This window comes from Boleophthalmus pectinirostris, unplaced genomic scaffold (assembly GCF_026225935.1).
Source record: "Boleophthalmus pectinirostris isolate CB_2022bp ecotype Guang Dong unplaced genomic scaffold, ASM2622593v1 HiC_scaffold_19, whole genome shotgun sequence".
NCBI classification, from domain to species: Eukaryota; Metazoa; Chordata; class Actinopteri; order Gobiiformes; family Gobiidae; genus Boleophthalmus; species Boleophthalmus pectinirostris.
The window spans coordinates 20,586,759-20,608,849 of NW_026571140.1; the positions used below are offsets into that span (position 1 = coordinate 20,586,759).

The 22,091-nt window shown below is 40.2% G+C and overlaps 1 protein-coding gene across 1 annotated transcript in view; it reads right to left on the bottom strand.

The window, feature by feature from the left end:
• Positions 1-22,091, bottom strand: part of zfhx3b (zinc finger homeobox 3b) — a 104,680-nt gene that overhangs the window by 70,067 nt on the left and 12,522 nt on the right.

Genomic DNA, 22,091 nt, shown 5'->3' on the forward strand with positions numbered 1-22,091 from the left:
ATAATTTTATTAAAGGGATGCAGCCAGCATTGATTAAAGGGGGCAATCGGGCTGAAACCAATAACTCCGGCCTGCCCTTTAACCTGCTAGTGCTGAATATTACATGAGCAAAGTTTCCCGGCACCACGCTTGCTGCCATGTTTCAGCTGATTAGCACATTCACTGCACCCACTTGATTTATTTACTTATTTACTTAGAGATGCAAATTTCAGCTGTGATCAGAATAGAGTCTACCCCCACACACCGTCACATATTAAGCTGTGAGGCAGAGGGGAGATTGATAATGTCTGCATGCTTCTTCATGAATGTCTGATGAAGAGCTCTTTCAACACTGCAGCTCATAAGGATTACTCAACCTTATGTTGTAATGGAAAATAAATAAATCATTGTGGACTGCTAAACTACTGAAATTTCACTCTACTGATGACCAAAACACTATTGTTGAAGAAATATAAAATCGCAAATTGTAAATATGCTGCACATGTATGCAGCAATGCAGCTTTGATTGTTTAGGTCACATGAATGAGAAAGATTTGAATGACTATAGTGTCAAAAAAAGGATTATAGAAGAAAAAAAAGTTATATTAAAATGATTCAGGCTCAGTAACTATTTAATTAAGGGGGCAGGAGTTAGGGTTAGGGCATTAAGTAGTTGCTAAGCCTGAATCATTCTTAATAAACCAATCAATAAAAATCAATAAGAACTGAGACTTTGTTCATGCTTTATTATGGCTATTAAAGTTGTAGTTATTATAAAGTGTCACAAAATAAATAAATAAAAAGTAAATAAAAAATAAAAAGTGAAAGCAGTCAAATGAAAAATTTAACAGCTTTAGATTTTGTTTAGGTTTGTCCTAGCAAGCTTTGATTTTGATTTGAAGTGTACTATACTGTCTAAGCGCAGTACTGCCTGACACCTTGCTCATGTAATCTGTAGCATCGACTCCTCCTCTAGATTCCAGTGCCTGCCCCGACCAGGCCTGACACACTGGGCCCACATGCAAAAAGTCATTAACATTTCTTCTCACACATGACCTGAAAAGTTTCTCTTTTCGCACCCTCCTACCCCTATCCCTTTGCGCTTCTCCCTATAAAATATACCTACAACAATTAGTGGCAGACAGGATCACATAATGCCTGCAGACTGGAGCTCAGAGCGCCGTGTCCACTGCTTACAGAAAACAGGATTGCCCTTTAAAATCAAGATGGTGTAATTCAATAACCTGCAGCGGTTACTGATGAGCAATGGGATTGTCTGGAGTCGGCAAGTCGCAGATGGGCCCGCTGATATAACACTGTTTGCCTCTCCAAGGTCTGCCTGGCTCAGTCACACCTGTTTAGAGCTTTAATACCCTGAAAAGACTGAGCTAGTACAGGACGCAGACAAGGAGATGCTATAGAAAGTGAAGAAAGAGCTATTTTAAATAAAGCAACCGTGTTATTATACTGCTAAGGTAATATGTTGGCAAATCCAGTCTGAACAACATGAGAAAACAATAACAATAGACTACGCGCAGACTGACAAATCCCCAATGACAGTAGTATAATTTATTAGTACTTTGAAACTATGTAACTTTACAGGTGGAGGATCTGCCACCTGTTAGTCTCCATGGAGATGTTACTCCTTTACCTGGAATGTTCAACAATATGGCATAAAACTTATCTACCTCCTTGGAAACAAGCAGGTGATTTTCAGAGAAGCAATCCCACTCGCATTAAGTGCATTAAGTCACATTATTTTAATAAATACAAGATCCATAAGTGTAATGCAATTCTGGTGAAGATTCCAGACAAAGCAAAAATACCCAGAAGACCAGCAGATGACTAACTCTCCACCAGAAAAGTTACATAGTGCCCCTTTAACAAAACTACCAAACAGCAGATACAATTCATACCTGTAAGAGATGTTGATTAGTAGGGCTAGAGATCAAAATGAAATACAGTAATAATTTGATTACAAGCAAGTTTGATCACATCCCTATAGGGTTTGGTCAGACCTTATGAGGACCCACTCTCTTTTGGGGATGATTACAGCTTTATTACACCACAAACTAACTAAGCACTAGATATGATGTGGATCTTTGCCTTCCCCTTACTACATCAGCAGTCAGAGAATAACACTCAAAAAAAGAAAAAAAATGTAATTCTTAATATGCCTCGAGGCCCCTTAACAATACAGGCGGCCTTAGTTTATAGTGTCCCTCAGTGATGTTGCTCATCTGTGTTTGGTCTGGGAGACATCACAGAGCCAGGCCAGCCACCGCAGGGTACAGGGTGCTTATTGGAAAATCAATGGTGTGAACGCTAAGCAAGTTACAGGAAGATGTGGGAAGGAAGGGTTCTTATTGATAAAGCAGGAGAAGGCTTTTGATGTTGCACTAGGGACATGCTCATTGATGGGAGAACCATTGTAGTCCTGAGGCGGAGTACGGCCCGGGTTTATCTTAGAGTTTTGTTACAATTACCTCTCAATAAAGGCAAGCATTTGTTGTTCTCATTAGCATAAGTCAATGATGCAATTAGACAAAATAAACAATATCTTATTTGGATAAATAATAGTAATAGTATGGATGTGCTGTGTGATTGGTGGTGCTCGGAGAACTGATGGTGCAGACTGGTCTTGCTACCCTCAGTCTACCCCAGGGCAGCTATGGCTCCAATAACCTCTTACCATCAAGTATGAAATTAATGAATAATGTATGAAATTGGAAAGCAACATCTGGAAAAGTATGATCTAACACTAATGCATTATTATTTATTTTTATTATTAACAAAAACAAACATAGCCATTAAAAGTTTAACATCTATCCATTACATTATCCATGTCCGGGACAGAGAAAAGAGATTTGGTTTAATCCTGCTAAGATCAAAACAATACCAACAATACACCACACATATGATTAATTTTTTAAGTGAAAACTTCACTGACATAAATTTTACATGCCACTTTTATTCCACAAATAAGCATATGTCTATATTATTTTTCTAAACTGTATACAAATACAAATTAAATATAAATGCACAAAAGGGAATCTTAATTTACGTGAAGACAACATAGTTTAGTAATGTCTTGCTCTTCTCACCTGTCTCTATGGAGCATTGTAAACATTGACACAATTCAAGTTTGTAATTGAATCTAAGTAAAAAGAGCAGTGCTGTTGATGATTGCATATATCATCTTTACCTATTGTGCTAATGCAGACGTACAGGAGCTACAGTAGTGCTTGAGCAGCAGGAGGCAAAAGTCACCTCAGGTCGATGGCACTCAGCCTGTAAACAGGGCTTCCCGTAAAATCAATGATCTTCAGTAGGAGCTATCAGTCTGTGCAACAGAAATAGCCATGGCTGTGTTGACTCTGAGACGGAGAGAGAGAAAGAGAAAGAGAGAGAGAGGGTGGGGACTGGTCTGGGTGTTTACAAGTGTGTGAGTAAAAAGGCACAGTCACTACAAAGATGCTATTTCTACTGGATATTAAGTCCAAAATCATTCATATCCTGCACAAATTTGTAAGATCTGATCAGGTTTTCTTTATTGTGTCCATATTGGTGCATTTCGGAATTTAGAATGGAATGTCATCACCACAGATGGAGTGCAAGAGCCAGTTTTTTGATGATTTTTGATGACATTGTACTTTGCCATGAACATAAACAAATGTTGAAACTGATCATATTCATTGATTAGGTCCAAGAACTCAAAAAACTGCATTACAACAATATTAAGTTTAGTTGCCTCCCCCTGTATTAAATGTTACTGGCCCAAATAAAGCCACCAACCCACCAAAACCCACCAACTGCAAAATTTGTCCTCTGCATTTGATTCATATCAATCACTGCCAATGGCAAAAAGTCAAGATAAGCTATCTTCTCTGTTTTTAAATAGGACATTAAAAAACTGTGGCCCACATTTTTAAATAAGCAAAAAAAATATCAGCTTTTAATCATTGAGGTTTTTGTGCAAAGAATTTGGACTTTCTTTTGCAGATATATCTTGTTTCTTGAGGGTAAAACCCAGGAAATTAATAAAACAAAGTTGCACAAACATAGCTCAACTGAGGCTTCTTTATATCTGTGCTGCAAACCAAAGGGATGGAGGGAAGATCAGATTTCTAAATACTAAATAAAATTGCCCAGGAGGAAAAGCAAAACTGGCAACGTCTAAAACAATCCTGGTTGATTAGAATACAAACTCAAATGCCCGAAAGACAAAACACTGATTGTTTATGTTTTACAGCGTTCAATTTAGTAACCATTTCGCACAAGCAACAATGGCCAGAGCTGAAATTGATTTGTTTGTACTCACTATCAATTGGCTCTTTTGTTAATAGACTTGAAATAGAACCTTGAAAATGATTTTACCCTTTATGCAACACCATCTAATTCTGCTAATCCATTTTGGTGTTGCATAACGGACGAAAAGTGATTTGGATAGGGAAGAAAACATCAGGGCAAAACTGTGCATTCTAAGTACACAGATAAACTGATAAACTGGTGAGATTGCAGCCTCCTCTGGGATTGACTATACTCACTTTCCGAGGGGTGCAATGGAAACAGCATGCTGGTGTAATTAGAAGAAGTTAATTAGCTGTAGGTTAATTACAGGGTTGTGCCTTGTGTTGGCGAAGAACCTGGCGGGGTGGCAAAGCAAAGGCAAGCAGTGAAGACGCAGCAGGACGCTCCCAGTCTCCCGCCAATTAACAGCCAGCATGGGGGGGCTGGCATCATTTCACTCAAACATTCATAGAGAGAAAGGGAGATCACAACATTATCTATTTCTATATCTTCTCACAACAGTTTTGACAATGGAGCCTAAATGTCACGCTGCAATTTATATGAGTGATATTATAAGCCAGAGGAGTGCCCAGGTTTCTGCTAAATGCCAGGAGAAAAAAGAACTACAGCCATTTCAATTACCATAAAGGTATTTTCTTATGAAGGCTGCACAATATACTGCTAAAATACTGATACTGCAATACTGGCTAATGCAATAACCTAAATTGCAAGAAAGTAAATATACTGCAACATATGACAAAAACAGCTGGTTTTATATTATAAAAAATTACACAAAATTGATTCTTGTGAGTTTAAGCAGTAATATAATGTTGATATCTCCTCAAAAATATACCAGGAGTTGTGTTTTGTTTCATTCATACATGTTTGAGCAATTATATAATTATGGTTTATTAGTCTCTCTACATCGCTAAAGTTCAAAATGCTCTGTTGCACCTTGTGATGTCATGCAGGGCTGAAATTATCCATCTTATTCTAGTGAATGTGCATGGAGTTTAAAAACACAGTGGAACACTTCATGTCCTATCACATGACACTGCAAGGTGGAATGAGTGTTTTTTGTAAGAAAACACAGCCTGAAAATGCAGGATTTGTGTGTTAAAATGAAATGAAACAAAATACAACTCTAGATATGTTTTTGATGAGGCAACAACCTTATAACATAGATCACAAAATAGAGTAATATGGGCTTTTCAAGTATCTAAATTCATTTATTGCTTTTTTCCCTTAAATATTATGGCTTAATATAGTCTCTGTTAAGTCTTTAATGTTTGACTAGTAAATTGAAGCATGTGCATTTTAGTTTTAAATTCTAAATGCACTGTGTAAAAAAAAATATATTAAAGTAATTCAAGAAATATTGTTATCACAAACAAATCATAGTTATTGAATATAGTATCTTTATCTCAGAACATGCAACCCCAATTTAAACTGTTCTGAAATATATGGCTTGTGTTTGAGAGCATAAAATACATCCCCATAACCGCTTAAAGTAGAATTTTTAAAAAATGTTGGTATAAAGAAAGTAAGGTTAAAGGCCAATTCATCTCAGAGCCACAAAGTTCACACAAGACTTAAGAAGATACTGATCTGATTACTTAGACACACATCCGCCATTTCTGTTCAATTTTAGACCAACAGATATGGGTATTAACTGATTTGCAACAGTCTGACATGGAACTTGACATATTTCCCATCCAGTGTGAACTTTCCCATAGTGTGGAGAAATGCAGAAATGCAGTGAGAACACTTGGTACTTTGTATAAGGGCTGCCCTGGTACTAATCAATCAGAAAACAAGATTGAGACCATCATTTCTTTGGGGGATGTGAAGAGGAGAGATATTCAAAGATAAACAGTGCAAGTGGTAAGGTTTAGCATTAGCAGAGCACAGGCAGAAGGAAGGATATGGCGAACCATCGAAGCTACAAAAAATGCGTTTAATTATCAAATGTTTTTAAAATCTATGTGTAAAAGTAATACACTTAATGAGTCAATTTAATTTGATTTGTAACTAAATTAGATGGAAAAGAAATTCAAATCAAACTATAAAGTATTCAGCAAGCATACATTGAACTTGAAAAACATGCTATAGAAAATATATAGACAGGCACACTTTCAAACAGCAGTCAAGTCAAGGCCAACCACATGTGCACTTGTTAAAATGATCAATACCATTGAAATATTAAATCTTAAAAAGCCACAATATTGATCAGCAGGCCAATGATAAAACAGTTTATTATCACCGCTTTAAGTAAATGTAGCAGAGAGAACGTCAACTGTACAGCTAGCACACGCACTTTCAATTTGTTCCCAATAATTCTTCCTGCAAGCCACAGCGCAACCGCAACATGCAAGGACCCATTTTATCTGGATTATTCTCAAAATGATCAGCATAATGCATAACTTTAGAAAGCAAATATCAGGTCAACCTCGGAGCTACGGTGCGAGAGGTCCAATATGACTTAGCTCTAAATGATTAAATGAAAATTATATATTAATTTGCAAGCACTGCAATTGTGATTAGATTTACATTAAATTTATGATAACACGACAGATAGCCTTAGCACCTGAGAGATGACTAAAAATAATAACCCTTAAATAGGCCTGCCACAATAACAAATTTTGAAGTAAGATATATTGCTGAAGTAAATCTAGACAATAAAAGATAATATTGAAAATAATTTATGCTACTGACACAAAACCCAAGAGCAGATTTATACCACAAAATCTATTCTGAATGTAAAATATTGTCCAAAAAAAATCACAGAATAAATAGCAGGACCATATCTAGACAGTGAACATGGATGACTGCAATACTAGGTCTTTCTGTGTAATCTGGAAAACAAATACCTCTGTAATGACCCAGTGCTGCACCTGGTAAAACACAGACTTTACCAGCACCTGGAATTAGACAAATATACACCTCTAAAACTGTTCTTAAAGAGATACACATGCAGAAAAACAGAAAAACACACAACAAGAAACAACCAATCCATATGTTATCATCAGGGCAGAGATAGTGCCAGTAGAAATGAGGTAGCGGCCTGTTCAGTGACAGTGGTATGTAAGAGAGGAGCATTAGGGCCTGATGTAGTGGCAGTGGCACACGGCTCCGGGTTAAGCCCAGTGTTGGGTTAAACGTCTGAACCTGAGTAGGGTGATAAGATCCCCTTTAGAAGCTATGTGAAGGTCAAATGACTGCGAAACCTGAGTGATGTGGGTGAAAGCTGTCTGGACCAACATCAGCCAGGAAGCTAATAGGAACTTTGTCTTTTTTAACTGAACAAATAAAACAAAACAAAAAAACAAATTAAGCATATATAAAGACATGCACATACCACTGACCACAGGTGTTAAAAAATATACATACTTGAATACTATCAATACAAGTTTCAAAACTTGATACAAATTTGAACAGGAGGTATCGATGTTGTGAGGAAAAAAACATAAATCCTTACTGAATATATTTTTTAGAATGGTTCTGACCACATGAGCATTATGAAGACATTTATTTTGGGTGGGAAATTACATTCAATTGTATTCAAAAAATTGTCTTTTATTGTCAAATCTGACCTTTTTCTTAATACAGAAATAGAGCTTGAAATTTTTGTATCATGACAACACTATGAACTCCAAACTGAACAAGGATTATAGGCAGTCCTGCTGAAGCCATTCTAAAATCTCAGCAGAAAAGCTTTCAAAAGCCACTACACACTGGCTCACTAATGCTAGAGTAGGATATCCTGGATAAATAATTAGAGGGTTCCTTTGAACACTACACATTCACTCACCACTTCACATTTGCTAAAGTCATTAATGACAAAGGTTTAGAAAGAAAAAGTGGAAATTCTTTGGGAACATAAATACTTTTCATGAGCCCTTTAAGTTTTGGCAAAGTGTTCAAAAAGCATGACATTTTCTCTCTCTCTCTCTCTCTCTCTCTTCTTATTCCAACCTCCATTATAAAACCTGACTAAGTTATAAATAGGATCTTATTTTACTCACTAGTTAATTGAATAACTTTTTGTATATGCAGCTACAACTATGAATGAGTGGAAATTACATACAAAAAACAGATCACTTAGAGATGATTCATTCAGTTAAGAAAAGTTAGCCTCCAGTGTACAGAGTAAATTCTTAGGTAAACCCAGGTAGGTGCAGTGCATTCTTGCTGACTAAAGCTGTGATGGGGAACTGTCAACAGAGGAAACTGAAAAAACAAAAAGAAAACTTGTTAAACATATAACAAGTCGGCCTGGAGGGCACTGCTGAAAGATAGCTCAGCACTGGAGCGTACAAGAATTTCAAAAGGCTTTTTGGGGCTCTATAACACTGACAGAGTGTTCTGAGACCCCTGCTGTTGGAGAACATCCAGAAATAAGGAGATAGATGTTGACTAAAAGATTACTGCACTTTCTCTGACAGCTAATCGAGAGTCTTAAAAAACATCTGCACTTGTTGCATATACCTTTATCTGAGGGCACCACTAAACAGGAACACATGAAAAATAAAAACTATGTACATCATGTACCATGGTTATGTAATGTTAAAAAATAAATATACCACATATTGATGAGCTAATGAGAAGATCTGACGTGGTTAGGTTAGCTGTTGCATTCTTGAGCAGTTACAGTGGACAGAAGCTAGTCCAGTTGTCTGCGCACACACTGTAGACATTGTTCATCCTGTAATGAAATAGCCACAACAGTCTTCTCTCATCCTTGCATACTGTAGCACCTGGTAGTTATAAATCAGCCTTACTCAGCTGCAGCAGAAGAGTGAGGCATTAAAGATGACACAGGCTGTCAGAGTTCAGATCATACCGACATCTAGAGGAACCAGCCACAAAAAGGCCTGACATCAGTGAACAACATTACCATCTGACTCATATTTTAGCCTCACAGACCCAATGACATGGCTGCCACATCTGCTCTGAGACAGGAGAGGCAGCAACACTGATTTGTGAACATCATATCAACTTCCCTGGACAAATAAGCCTATTACATAGTATTTAGCAAAAACACATATGCTCTATTGAATGAATATGTGATGACGTTTTTGGCAGATAAGTCAAGGGTTTGAATTTCTAAGAAGCTTGTGTCTTTTGGAGAACGTACATGCTGTATTATGCAGCATGTGATTGGAGGCACTGCTAACATGAGGTTAATGTGTGTGAACATAATCCTTACACCAGGCTTCAGTCCTTACCCAGAACACTGCAAGAATGAAAAATACACACTTAGTGAAGGCCAATATCTACAAAGAACAAAAAAAAAACCCATCAAGATAATCAGGATACAGATGAGAATGCTACAAATGCTGAGCTGGAGGGAGAGGACACAGAAGACTGACTGAAGCAATAAAAAGCAGTCAAAGAAGCCCAAGAACTGGATATTGTGAGCTTTTTGACAGGACCTATTACATTTAGAAAATAATATTTTCCATTGACCACTAAAATGAATCATCGGCATTTTACTGTCTGTGACATGCAGGTGCCAAAGTATAAGGCTCAATGTGCATGGGACTAAATATAGTGCAATATTGTGAATGAATTATCACTATGGAGCAGTGAGTTTTCACTTAGACGGCTATGTGAACACAGAATCATTACACGTGCCAAGTGGGACTGAAGCCATAAGGCTGCAAGCATAAGCCTAATAAAAACACACACACTCGGCAGCAAAACATACAAACTGAAGTCATCCATGTTTGTGCAGTGTTCAGAACATACACACAGGAAAACAAGCTTTCAGAGAGGTGAGAAACACAGCGGGCCTAACTGACTCACCCTCAAAGTTCAAGTTGAGTGCCACTACAAATTACAAGATGACAGCTTAAATGATCCCTAGTGTGCGTTTCCTACAATGTGCGCACATGTTAGGGTTTGCCTTTACACAGCTGTTCAGTATGAGCTATTTACATGTCAGCAATTTACATATAGCCAATATATACATAGAAAAATCTCTATCATGTTATCTTGACCAGCACTTCTCAAATAAAAACCTGAGGAACTAACCTTGACAGATGCGTTCATATTTTAACAGCACGAGGGCCGGTGTAAAATGAGAAGGTTACTAATTAGTACATAGTCAGTAATTGGGAAGATGTAATCCGAGTGGACTCCCAGATGCCAGGTGCACCTACAGGAGGTGGGGCAGTGGTTTGCCCTTTGACTGTCTACGAGGCAGTGAGCGTCTGTGCCCGTGTGAGCTGGAGGGGATTAAATGAAAGGAGAAAATAACCCCTTCTTAAGCATAGGCCCCCAATGAGTAGACTTTTGGCGTGGCGCGTGTCTATTATGCACCTTCAACCACAGGAGCTGGATAGACCGCCACTATGAATCTGGCACGCCCAATCTGGATAAACACGAATAATAATTAACACATTCTAGCTATGACATCTATACAATAAATGTTAAAGCTTCATTCTTAGCTATTGTGCAGATCAACATTTTCTCATGGTTTACTCTGGTTGATCAATGTTCTTCAAGCCCACTCGACCAATAACCCGCCACTTCCAATCAATGCAGCTGGTCTCTGGTGTTAATTGGGACCGTGTGATTTGATGGGGATTGGTCACTGAGATATGGGTTCAGACAAAATTTTTGTTTGTCCCAAAGTTGTGAGGCCTAACATACGGTCTTTAGGAGAACATCTGTTTGCCTAGCTCATGAGTGTATGATTAGTGACTATTAGAAAGAAGCTGGCAGTTGTGTGGGTGGAGCCATATACATTCCCCTCTTCACCAGGTATGTATAGAACACTCCTTAAGTCTAGTCTCTGTCTGACGATTAAGCCTTTATCTTCTATTGCCAAAAACGTGTAATAAAGAACAGGTAATGGGTTTGTTCATACATCAGAAGTGATTACAAAGCATGATGGGCACAGGAAAAAGCTGCCACAAAATATTCTTTTGGTCAGCTATCTGGAAAAAGGAAATGTCAGAACAGGAAATAGTCTGTACCCTGTCACATAGTCACACAAACATCACTTAAATCCAAAATGAGTTACAATGGTTCCTCAAAGTCTCAAATAAATTATACAGTTGTGTTACTCAAATGTAATATTTATTCATACCACTGATATGACTACACATCATCTTTGGATGGTTGGCAATGAAAGTATTCTACTAAAGATGCAGGCCTCGCCAATAATCTATGGAATTTGGAGAAGATAAATGTGTACTTTTTGCTGACACAGTAAACACTGGTAGGTCAAAGGAAGTTGCTCGGTCAGAGCAAAAGCAGCATGGCCCCTAGGACCCTGGCCTACCCCCAGCCTCTAAATTACCTCCCGTGACACCAAAGGCAAAGATGCACAGGCTCATGTTAGCCCTGTACTCAGGCCAGGGCTGAGTGGGTCAGGACCTAACCATTAGGGAACAGGTCAAAGCCACATAACTCTTCAGCTAAGGTGAGGGTCACTGTGATGCTCTGTCCGGCCAGGGTCAGGCAGAGGTCTCCGGCCACTGAGGTTCATGGCAATACAATAAAGTAATCAATTCAGCTGCTGGACTTTGGTCAATAACATACTCTGAGGTTGCACAGGGTCACCACCTGTTTCTGGGTCTCTACTTGGACTGTCCTCCACTGCTGAGGTTGGTTTTCACTACGAGATGCATGTTATACCAAACATCTATCTTATGTCTATATGTCAACCAGCACCTCTTTGTTGACTTGACCACAACTATGTAAAATTCTATTACAAGCCAGATGCGCAACTGAGACATCAAAATCATTCAAATAACAGGACATTACACCAAGTATAGACTTTACCCAGAATGAAAATGATCAGATAGCAACAGTGTACAATTCAACCCAAAAAAATAAACATGTTCTTTTCGCCATACATTGCCAGCCCCCACTGTCTTTCCTCTCACACATGAATGAAGGCAGACAGCATCTTTGGCGGCTGCCAGGATGAGGCAGCAGTTAATTCTTGGCTGCCCTCCCTCTCTGCTTAAAGGCAGGTATAAAGTTTCCAACAGCTCCAGCTGGCTGCATACAATGAAGATCTCAGTGCACGGGCACAGATCCAAGCAGGTGAACAAGCTTCTCTTCCTTTCCCTTATAGGCCTTATCAGCCCTAACAGCAATGCCACTACAGCCCTACACCTCAGACCTAGAGCTACACACTGCACTCAAGTTCCAGTCCAGGCCATACCATTTCCTAGAACCCTGTCTGTCACTGTCTTCTTTTTCTTACCATGAAATATAACACAACTATGATAACATCTGAAACACAGTCTGATTAACTAATGAACTGCTGCAGGTCTAAAGCGAGACCCAAATAAACACCTACTAAATGCATTAACTTTTTTCTTTTTTAAAATTTAAAAACATACAAAAGCAGAACTATAACTTTTTGTTCCTCCACCAACAAACTGACTTTGTGCTCTCTTAGAGTAACAATATGACAGGCTATCAAGTGGCATAATCAGCATGCTATTTGCATACATCAGCTTTATCTTATTGATTGCCCCTCCTTCATTAAAGTCAGCCTTTATAATTAATGGCCAGCCCCCTAGTGCCACACCTTAGGGACAACTCATTCTGCTGCATACCAAGGGGACTTGAGCAGAGGGACAAGTGTGCTTGTCACAGTGGGCACAGTGCCAGGATGAGTCCTGTTACTCCCTCCCCGCCTACCGTGCCTGTCCTTGGTCCCAGCCAGCTCCTCTAACAAGGAGAGCCCTTCCCGAGCCGCGTTAACTAAAAGGACAATTATCTTGAGAACAATGATGCTTTTCACAGGGGCTGTGTTGTCATTAATGCAGTGGATCTGGTTACAGCAGCCAGCCTAAGCTAATTAAGGAATGCTTTCTGTGTACTCTCTCTGCTTCCTAATTAAGTCGGATTCATTTCAAAATGGGACAAACACTTTTTTGAGAATGGGAAGGCTCCTGGTTTTACCTTTTGTATTTGTATCAGTCCATCTGGTACATTTCTTTGTATGGACAAAACAATACATCAATTTCATGTGAAGAGAGCACAAAAATCCTAAAGTGTCTTGTGTGAATATGCCTCTTTTAGCAATAGCTCATTACACATTTAACAAACTGGTTTGGGTGCACAGTATTTCAGCAGTAGATTCCTACAAAGACAGATGTTGTTTTTTCAGCAGCCTGGCGACCCATTTCCACAGCAGACAGTTCTTTGCTAGTCTCAATTCTGACTGACAACTTGGAAAATGAATGTGAGAAAGATACATATTTGTTTATGTGCAGCCAGGGATGGTAAAATACTGAAACTTTCTCCAGACCAATTCCAGTTGACCCCTGAGGCATTGGCAGTGCAGAGGTTAACATGGTGCATTATCCCATATGTTCATTCTTATGTGCTATACTTACTTTTGTCTTCACACAGCTTATAGGAATTCCAGTAAGAAAGCATATACCAGTCAGTACACTGTAACACTAGGGTTATGTATGACTTAGTGGTATTTTAGGGGTGTGTGGCAGTTCCAGCAGCCAAGAGCAAATGTGTAAACACAGAGACACATGAGTGCAGGGATCTGGTTTGGCAAGAATATATGTCTTTACTTGCACAGCATTGTGAGGGAAGTTACAGCTGTTGATTGTGATTTAAATGTAAACAAAAGAAGAGTTCAGGGAGAGGGCGAGTATGTGAGTTTTAGGCAGATCCGCCCCCAAACCTCCACACCCAACGACTCATAATGAAGGATTTGTTCATTTATGTCATCAATGGGTACACAGACCTGATACCTGGAAATTATGCAAATGAATATAAAAATGGAGGTTAAAAAGTACAATCATAGTAATGAAAGGCTAGCATTGTTGAAGATAGGGCTCCAGCCGCTCTGGTGCCTATGGACTGATCATGACCGCATTGTGACCACTATCAACAACTGCATTGCATTTTCCATTTGCCCAGCTTTTACCCTATCAACAAGAAAAATGTAGTGTTTTAAGTAATCCTTGTTTGTTCTAGCCATAATTGATTGGGTAATCCTGGTTTAACATGCACTAAAGCCAGTTCTTAAGAATCTATTAGAAGAGCCAGCAGCTTAAAGAGGCAGGATCTATCTAATGTTGACAGCTCGATCAGTGCTGCTGTGCCTAGAGGTTGAAAGCATTTGATGATGTTTTTATATTGACCCACATTTTATGTTTAAGACATTTCTGCCAATATAGCATTCACTGAGGTTTATATCACACACAGTTTCAATGATGCCTTTATGTGCCAAGGTATTGCCATGTGTTATCCTGTAAACTACTTCAGCAAATCTTTTGGATTTGTTCCATCAACCTGGTGACACACTTCTAGTGGCTAGTACTACAGAGGCACCACCTAACGCACCTCTACAGACGCCACGCCAAAAGTCACTGTCAACTCAACGCAACACAAGCCACGTCACAGAGTCATCACCGTGACAACACTGTCAGAACCCATACACATCTTCAGAGTCAGCACAGGAGGCACTGCATTGAGCAGACAGCAGGAGCAGAGGAGGAAGTGCACTAGACCTGAGCCACTGAAATGTGTGTAAAGTAGTAGGGCTCTGTCCTGTAACTACTGATACAGAGGGGAACCTGCCCCCACAAATATACAGTACAAAAAGGAAAATAATCCTCAGAGTAGATCTCTACTCTAATGGGGCCCACTATTGTAATTAGAAGGCAGAGGTTTCAGATCAGGCACTTACACAGCCGGCTCACAGTGTCCAGAAAACAAAAAGCTCTGTCATTATTGTCTGCCTCCTCTGTTACCTGTCAGGCTGCTGTTTTGTCAGGAGTTGCTTGTTTCCTGGATTCTCCCTAATCCATGGCTGGAAGCAGCCCTGGCAGCGTGCCTGCCTGTGCAAGAGGCACATTTCAGCTTGAGGGAGTGAGTGACGACATGGCACACAAAGATAGCAGAAACCTGAGTCCTCAGAGCCACACAAGCACATGAATGCATTTTTTTACAAGAGAAGGGAGGAAAAGAAGGAGGGGGAGTGTTCAGTTTGCTCCAGACAAAAGAGCCATTGTGCAGTGAAACTTTATATACATATTAGAAACTTGAAACCAATCGCCTCTGCAAGCAGGATTCTTGTAACTGTGAACAAGATAGCGTTACAGACCATTCTTTCCTTCTGTCCACAAAAAAATGAGAAAAGACTTCAATCCTACTTTTCTGCACAGCTCTTATTCCTCATGATGGATTCCTGTTTTTGCAGGGTCATCTAATATCAGTGATAAGAGCTGGAGTCTCCAGGCACTTTTGTGGCCCATTAGGTAACGCATTCCCCAGGTGGAGCAGAGCAGGGGCATAGCTTGTCGACAGAGATTTGCACTCAACATTCTCTGAGCTTGTAGACACGTCAGTCTATAGTCTCTCCTCTGCCTCTGAAGAAATTCTATATCCATACACTTGTTCATTCACTCATTGGCGCCTGGAATGTATTCTGCCATTTGACTTTGTGTTAAACTATTGTGTCCATTACGTGCAAAGAAAAGATAACATGTTAAGTTTATGTACAAGTGCACTTCACATACAGTGCGGTATTTTTATTGTCACACCTTACAAATACCTATCATTTCTGTGTTCGGTACCTATCATTTCTGCGAGGATCTTATGTACTAAAGGTTCAACAAGAATAGCCTTCAGTAAAGCCCTCTGTCCACAAGCCTGAGAACAAACTTGCCTGCACAGTGACATCATTAACATCAGACATGTAATTAACATATTGCAACCTTGAATTTGAGGAGAAGGTTGGACACTCAAGCTCATAATGACAACCCCGACAACTTGTAATTATTTTCCAGCAGGGACAAACAAAGTACAAACCACATGCCTAAAAATCATGCTCACAGCAACATTCAAACGCAACTGCTCTTGACAAGAATGCAGTGTTGCAGGAGGCAGTAGTATATATTGATCATGCTTTACAGAATGGATAAGAGCCTTTTTAGTGCCACAGTGATCACTGAACTAATTCCCATGTGTACGTTTTGGGAGTTTTTTTGCATGAGACTTTGCATAAGTTAAGTCTAAGCAAATGAAGTAACTGACGTCAATGTGAGGCCACACTGCTTTGTTTATTCTGATTAAGAAGATCATATTAAAAACATGAACTATGCAGATTTAGGTATCCAGTCAGCAATGCCCCAGCTCATTCCTTCTCTTATTGGGCTGGGGTAGGGTTAACTGCAGAGACCTATCTGTCCTGTAGTCTCAGGCCTGGTTTGGTATGGTCAACTTCAACAGAGAAGGCCTTGAGAGCAAAGATGGTTCTAAGTTTGTTTTAATAGCCGCATTATTTCTAGCACCCGCACAGACTCCAGCTCTGAGCTATTGGCTGTTTGAAGTCGGTAACAGCTGTAGTGTTCCAGCCTTTATTTAGAGGTCAGCACAGTGCCTTCACTTAAAAGGAGAGTGGGACTAAAAGAGGAGGAAAGAAGGCAGTGGGAGGAGAAGAAAGAACAGAGGTGAAAGTAGGAGTTAAAAAAAGAAAGAGTTACTAGCATGGCCAGGGATTAGCACAGGGAGAGGTTAAAAGTTTGTGGAGTTGCATCTGGCCTCCTGCCTGCTCTGTTGTTTATTGCCGCGGGCCTGAAGATCTGGTGCCAACATTAACCGCACCTGAGTAACACACACACACACACACACATACACAGGAGGACACAGGGTGCACTGTGCTGCAGCTTTGGCAGGAGGATTCACTGAGCCAGAGTACTCCACTGTGTGAACAGCTCTTGCTTTTGCCTAGTCATGACTTCTCATTTTCACTTTTATTACTTGTCTGATCTTCATCCTCCACACAACTGGCCCACACAACTTTGACTTCCAAATGTTCACCGTTCATTTAGTGAGGGGAAGCAGAACAGCTCTTTTGCTCCATATGGGTGTCCGGGAGTCATTAGCAAGTGATATACTGTGGTACTGAAGAGACAAGTGAAATACACAGGGTCATTGTGGGCAAAAATCACACAAAGAAGAATGCTGGGATGCCACCCACGACAGGCTCAAAGACAAGCGCTTCTCTGTGAGACAGCTCTTTCACAGGAATTCCCCTCATAATGTGCCATCTAACACAGAGCAACAATGCACAAGCGTGCACCAGCTAGCACACAGCAGGCTACTACTAGGACAGAGGGGCTGAGGAGGAAGTTTAATAGACGAAGACAGTGCTGGTGGATTATAGTTCTGCAGCCCCTTACTCTTTTACTCTATTTATTTTGGAGCACTGAAACAGGCCGTGTTCACATGCACCTCAGCAGTGATGGAGTCCAGGCCCCTGCTTAAGACGCTCAGTAGAGCTTCACAGATCAGCCTCACCACTCCAAAGGAACTTCTTTCTGCTACAACAGTATCTGAGTTCACGTTGGCCTGACACCGGCCACTCCTTTGCTTGTGGAAGTAATACCAGATTACAGAGCAACTGTTGTTAAATGTTGATATAATGTGTTTTTCTAGCTCTTTTTCCTCCTGCTGTGTTTGGACAGCTGGTCCTGCACAGTGAGAAATCGGATTGCAAAGCTCTCATATGGCTTACTTAGCTCAGAATTAATGTCTCATCTCAGTTTGAAATACATCAAATACAAGTGGAGTGTGAAAGGAAACCTGCTTTCGAGCTAGAAATGTGCTGTTATGTGAGATGGTCTCTGGACTATGCATTTACTTTGTATATCATTGGATTGGGTTACTACTGCTAATGCTGTAAGGGTTAACTCCTGCTGTAGTGACTCAGGTGTATGGGACATGTCCCGACAGGAGGCTTACAACTCTAAAACAGAGAGCAGGGGTTTTTAAAAAGCCATCTTTCACCACTGGTCCAGTCCAACAGTACAAGAAAACAGGAAAGATGTAAAAGGGCAGATTTATTGTTAGGTTTCATCAGTTTGTATAGTACTTAACATTTCAAAAACAATAAACTTTGTCCATGCTTTTTAAGGGAACAAAGTTTCATAATGATTAAAAATATAAAAAAGAACAAGTATTAATGATTTGTCCATCAAATGCTGACATTTTCTTTAATCTTTGCCTGGTCAAAGATTAACATGTGTTTGTATGTATATATACATGTAACAGGCAGTATGCTGGAAGCTCTCCCAGGCCCCAGATGCACTCTGTCAACAGTGAGATTCCACAGAGGAAGCAGGGCTTTACCGACACAGAGCCAGGACCTGCAAAGACCAGGAGCCTGCTGCCTGCTGTCTGTGTGCTGAGTGCTCCACTGCTTCTCCTCTTGTCTGGGACTTATACAGGCTGGGCTCCATGGGGCAGGGGGATCTGAGCAGCACTTTCTCTGGGCAGCCTGAGCCCCTTCTCTGCCTGCCACCATTCAAAGGTAAATAGCTATTGGCTGCTCAATAAGTGGCTTCAGTGTGTTGCAGTAAGGGGCCTTTTTCCCCACACTCTCAAAGGCTTGACAAGCATGTATTGACAGAGCAGTTACACACTAACCCATTGGGGGAAATCCTCCACATTGTGCCCCAGGCAGCTGATAAATGAAACTCATACAGCACCTGTAAGCATGATCAGTGTCGGACAGGACACAGTGCACTGTGCAATAGTAGACAAATGCAAAGGAGAAAAGAAATAAACGTTGGCCTACAAACATACTTTGTCCAGAGAAATTGATATTGTTTCACAGAGAGAACAGTTAAAATGTATTAGCCTCAGTTGTCTCAGGTGGCTGTCAAATATAGAATAAAAATTAATGTTGTGACCAAGGTCCAGCATGCACGAGGTGATCTCAAAGAAATGGCTCAATACAAATGATCAAGGTTCTTGAAAGTACTTTTACAAACACAAATCAATGTTAAGAAATACCAAGGCAAGACTTGAACAACAGTTTCAGTAAAAAGAAAACAGACTCAGTCCTTGGCATTGTTCATTCTAAAAAAAGAGACATTTCTCACAAAACGTGGGGTTTCTTTCAGTATAATGCCAAATGCATTTGCAAAGCCTGTGCTTAGCACCAATAGCAGCTGAAGCCCACACAGGAGGACACTGCTGTCCTGACTGCACTGCTCTCTCCTCTGCTGCTGATAAATAGCTAGGGGTGCAGCACTGGCTTTCACTTTGTGATATGATGTCAGTAACCTTCATTGATCTGCAGGCAGACAGCCTGGTCTTATCGCTGCCTCTCCCTTGTGATATACTGTGATCCAGGGCCCTGACTGCTTTTTAATACACTGCACTTTAGGTAACGGTGTCGCAGGCTAACCACCCTGTCTACTAACACCTGAGGCTGTATTTTACAGCAGGACTGCGATGGCCACACAGATTATACACAGCCAACTCTGAGAGAAGCTGCCAGCACAGTGATAACAGGCTGCAGCAGGACACTCTGCTGTGAGTAGGACCAGGACTTTTGGACATGATAAATGCTGGCTTAGGCATATTGGCATTACTATCACAGATGTAGTTCTATCCGCAAAGCAGCCCCAAAGCAGCATGTTAAAGACTAATAATGAAGCACTGTGTCAGAGCTAAGAGCTGATGTTGAGAGAGTGGGGTAACAGCTGAAGTGAACTGCTGCTGACAGATACTTCCTACATCTACACTCAGGTGACCTGAACACTAACGCCGGCCAACTGACCACCTGTGCGTCATGTATACTACTGCTTTGTGGTGGAGTGAGGGACTTCAAAGATTGTACACACACACAAACAAACAAAAACACACAGACACACACACACATATATATATATATATATATATATATATATACACACACACACATACACAGATTATACACAATAGTTGTGTGCGCCTAACTTCTGTGGTAAATGAGGCATGTTCCTCTTAACCACCACCTCCGTGTATGTGGTTAGAGAAGCTGCAGATAAAGGAGGGTGGACGACTAGCGAGAGAATTATCCCAACTATTGATTTTAGCTGTTGGGTATTACAGAAGGAAACAGCGGGTTTATCAGGCCAGGATCCCACTGCACTTTCACTAACTAAACGAGTATTTTCTGGGCTTATCAGGCAAAAAGCCTATTACTGATGGTCTCAGCCTCCCCCACAACTAGACAAAGAGGAACCTTGGCCATCATTATGGTTATATATTGTATCTTTTGGGGACCTACAACACTGATGGACCAAAAGCGATCTCCACATATACAGTTTATAATGTTGCTGCACATTTGCCTGTGTTATTATTTTTACAGTGTGTGCTAATGGACCTGTGACCTCTTGAACTGTCTGCTCTCCATTTTCCTTCTGAGCCATGTGTCTCTCTCTGGGTCAATGTCATCTGCTCCACAGCGGTATATTGGGTCTATAATAAGAGATAATGGGAAGTGCTGTAATCCCTGAGAGGAGCCTAATAACAGACTTAATCACAAGAAAAAAATATGTTTTAATTACTTACTCAAAGATCCACACTAAGATACCTATCCTAGATTTCACCATTGTTATTCAAAATGTAAAAAGGCCAGACAGCAACAGTATCGTTATTACTGTTATAAGATAAAAGCAAGTTAGTTTTGAACATACACCCATTTCCAAATGTTAATCATGACGAAGAGAAAAGAACACTTCCCCCAGCAATTACAGTAGCAATCCATATCCTAATCAATGTGCAATCCCAGGTATTGTCCTAATACATATATGATATAGATAACACAAATGTGCATGATTTAATCGTATCTGAGATGGGAATTTTATTGAAGATATAAAAGCTGTTGTAATGAAAGACATATTTCTTCACTGTGGAAGTGGGTGATCAAACATGTATAGAAAGAAATGCATCTGTATCGACAAGGATGAACAGGAACAAAATAATGAACATGTGCATTATAAATAGATTCTACAGGTTTGTGCAGACATTATCCAGTCAAGGGTAATCTACTATAGCCATAACAGGGGCCACCATAGAATGACAGACCCACAACTTGGCACCCACAAAGGGGCAGTGCTCTTCTGCCCAGTGGCCAGCCTCCATGTCTCCAAGTCAGCCCTGTAATTTGCTTGGGGCGGAGATAAATCTTATCTCAGAGACCTGATTAAGTTTTTAATTTACACTCCAATCAATAGCCCAGGTCTATTGGCAATGTGTCTAAAACTCTATTTACTAAAGGATTCCCTGCTATCAATTGATCAAGGAGCCAGCAGCCATAAATTATGGGAACACGTGTGTAAGAGGAAGAGAGAAGACAGCATAGACTAGTGTTAAAGTAGGAAAGGGGAAACACTTCATCTGTGACCAGCTAAAACAATATATTTATATCTCTGAATGACCCGCTAGCAAATTTTTTGGCACGTCATGTTAGAGACCAACTGTTGACACAATATCTGTAAAGCAAATACACCTAAGCACAATGCTCAGCTTATCTTACAACTACAGGCTTTGCAAGCATTCACACGTCTTAATCCGGAGCACATGCTAAAAGTTGGAGCGAGTGAGCCCACCCACTTCCGGTGCTTTCTGCATAAGTGCCATTATCTGTTTACAGTGTCCACTTTCCCAAAGGAACACTTAAAGAAGAAATATGCTTGAGCTCTGAGTTACCCACACTTAAGATCTGACATGCAGTTTCTCCATGACAGATCTCACTAGGGCACAAGTTTGAGCACAGAAGAGTCTAGATTGAGTAGTCGTTTTCAAAATAAAAATTATATATAATATACACTGTAGAGCAGAAAGGGCACCATAGCTGCATAACTTAAGTGTGGTGGTGGTGGTGGTGGTTATGCTCTGGTTTTATTGACTGGCTGATTCCTTAACATGAGATCATTTCAGACAGCTGACCTTAATATCACTGTGCTCACCACAAACACATCAAGTGGAGCTTCATCTACTCTCTTGTCTGGCTGAAAGCAAATGGTTAAACTGCCTTTTAATTCCTC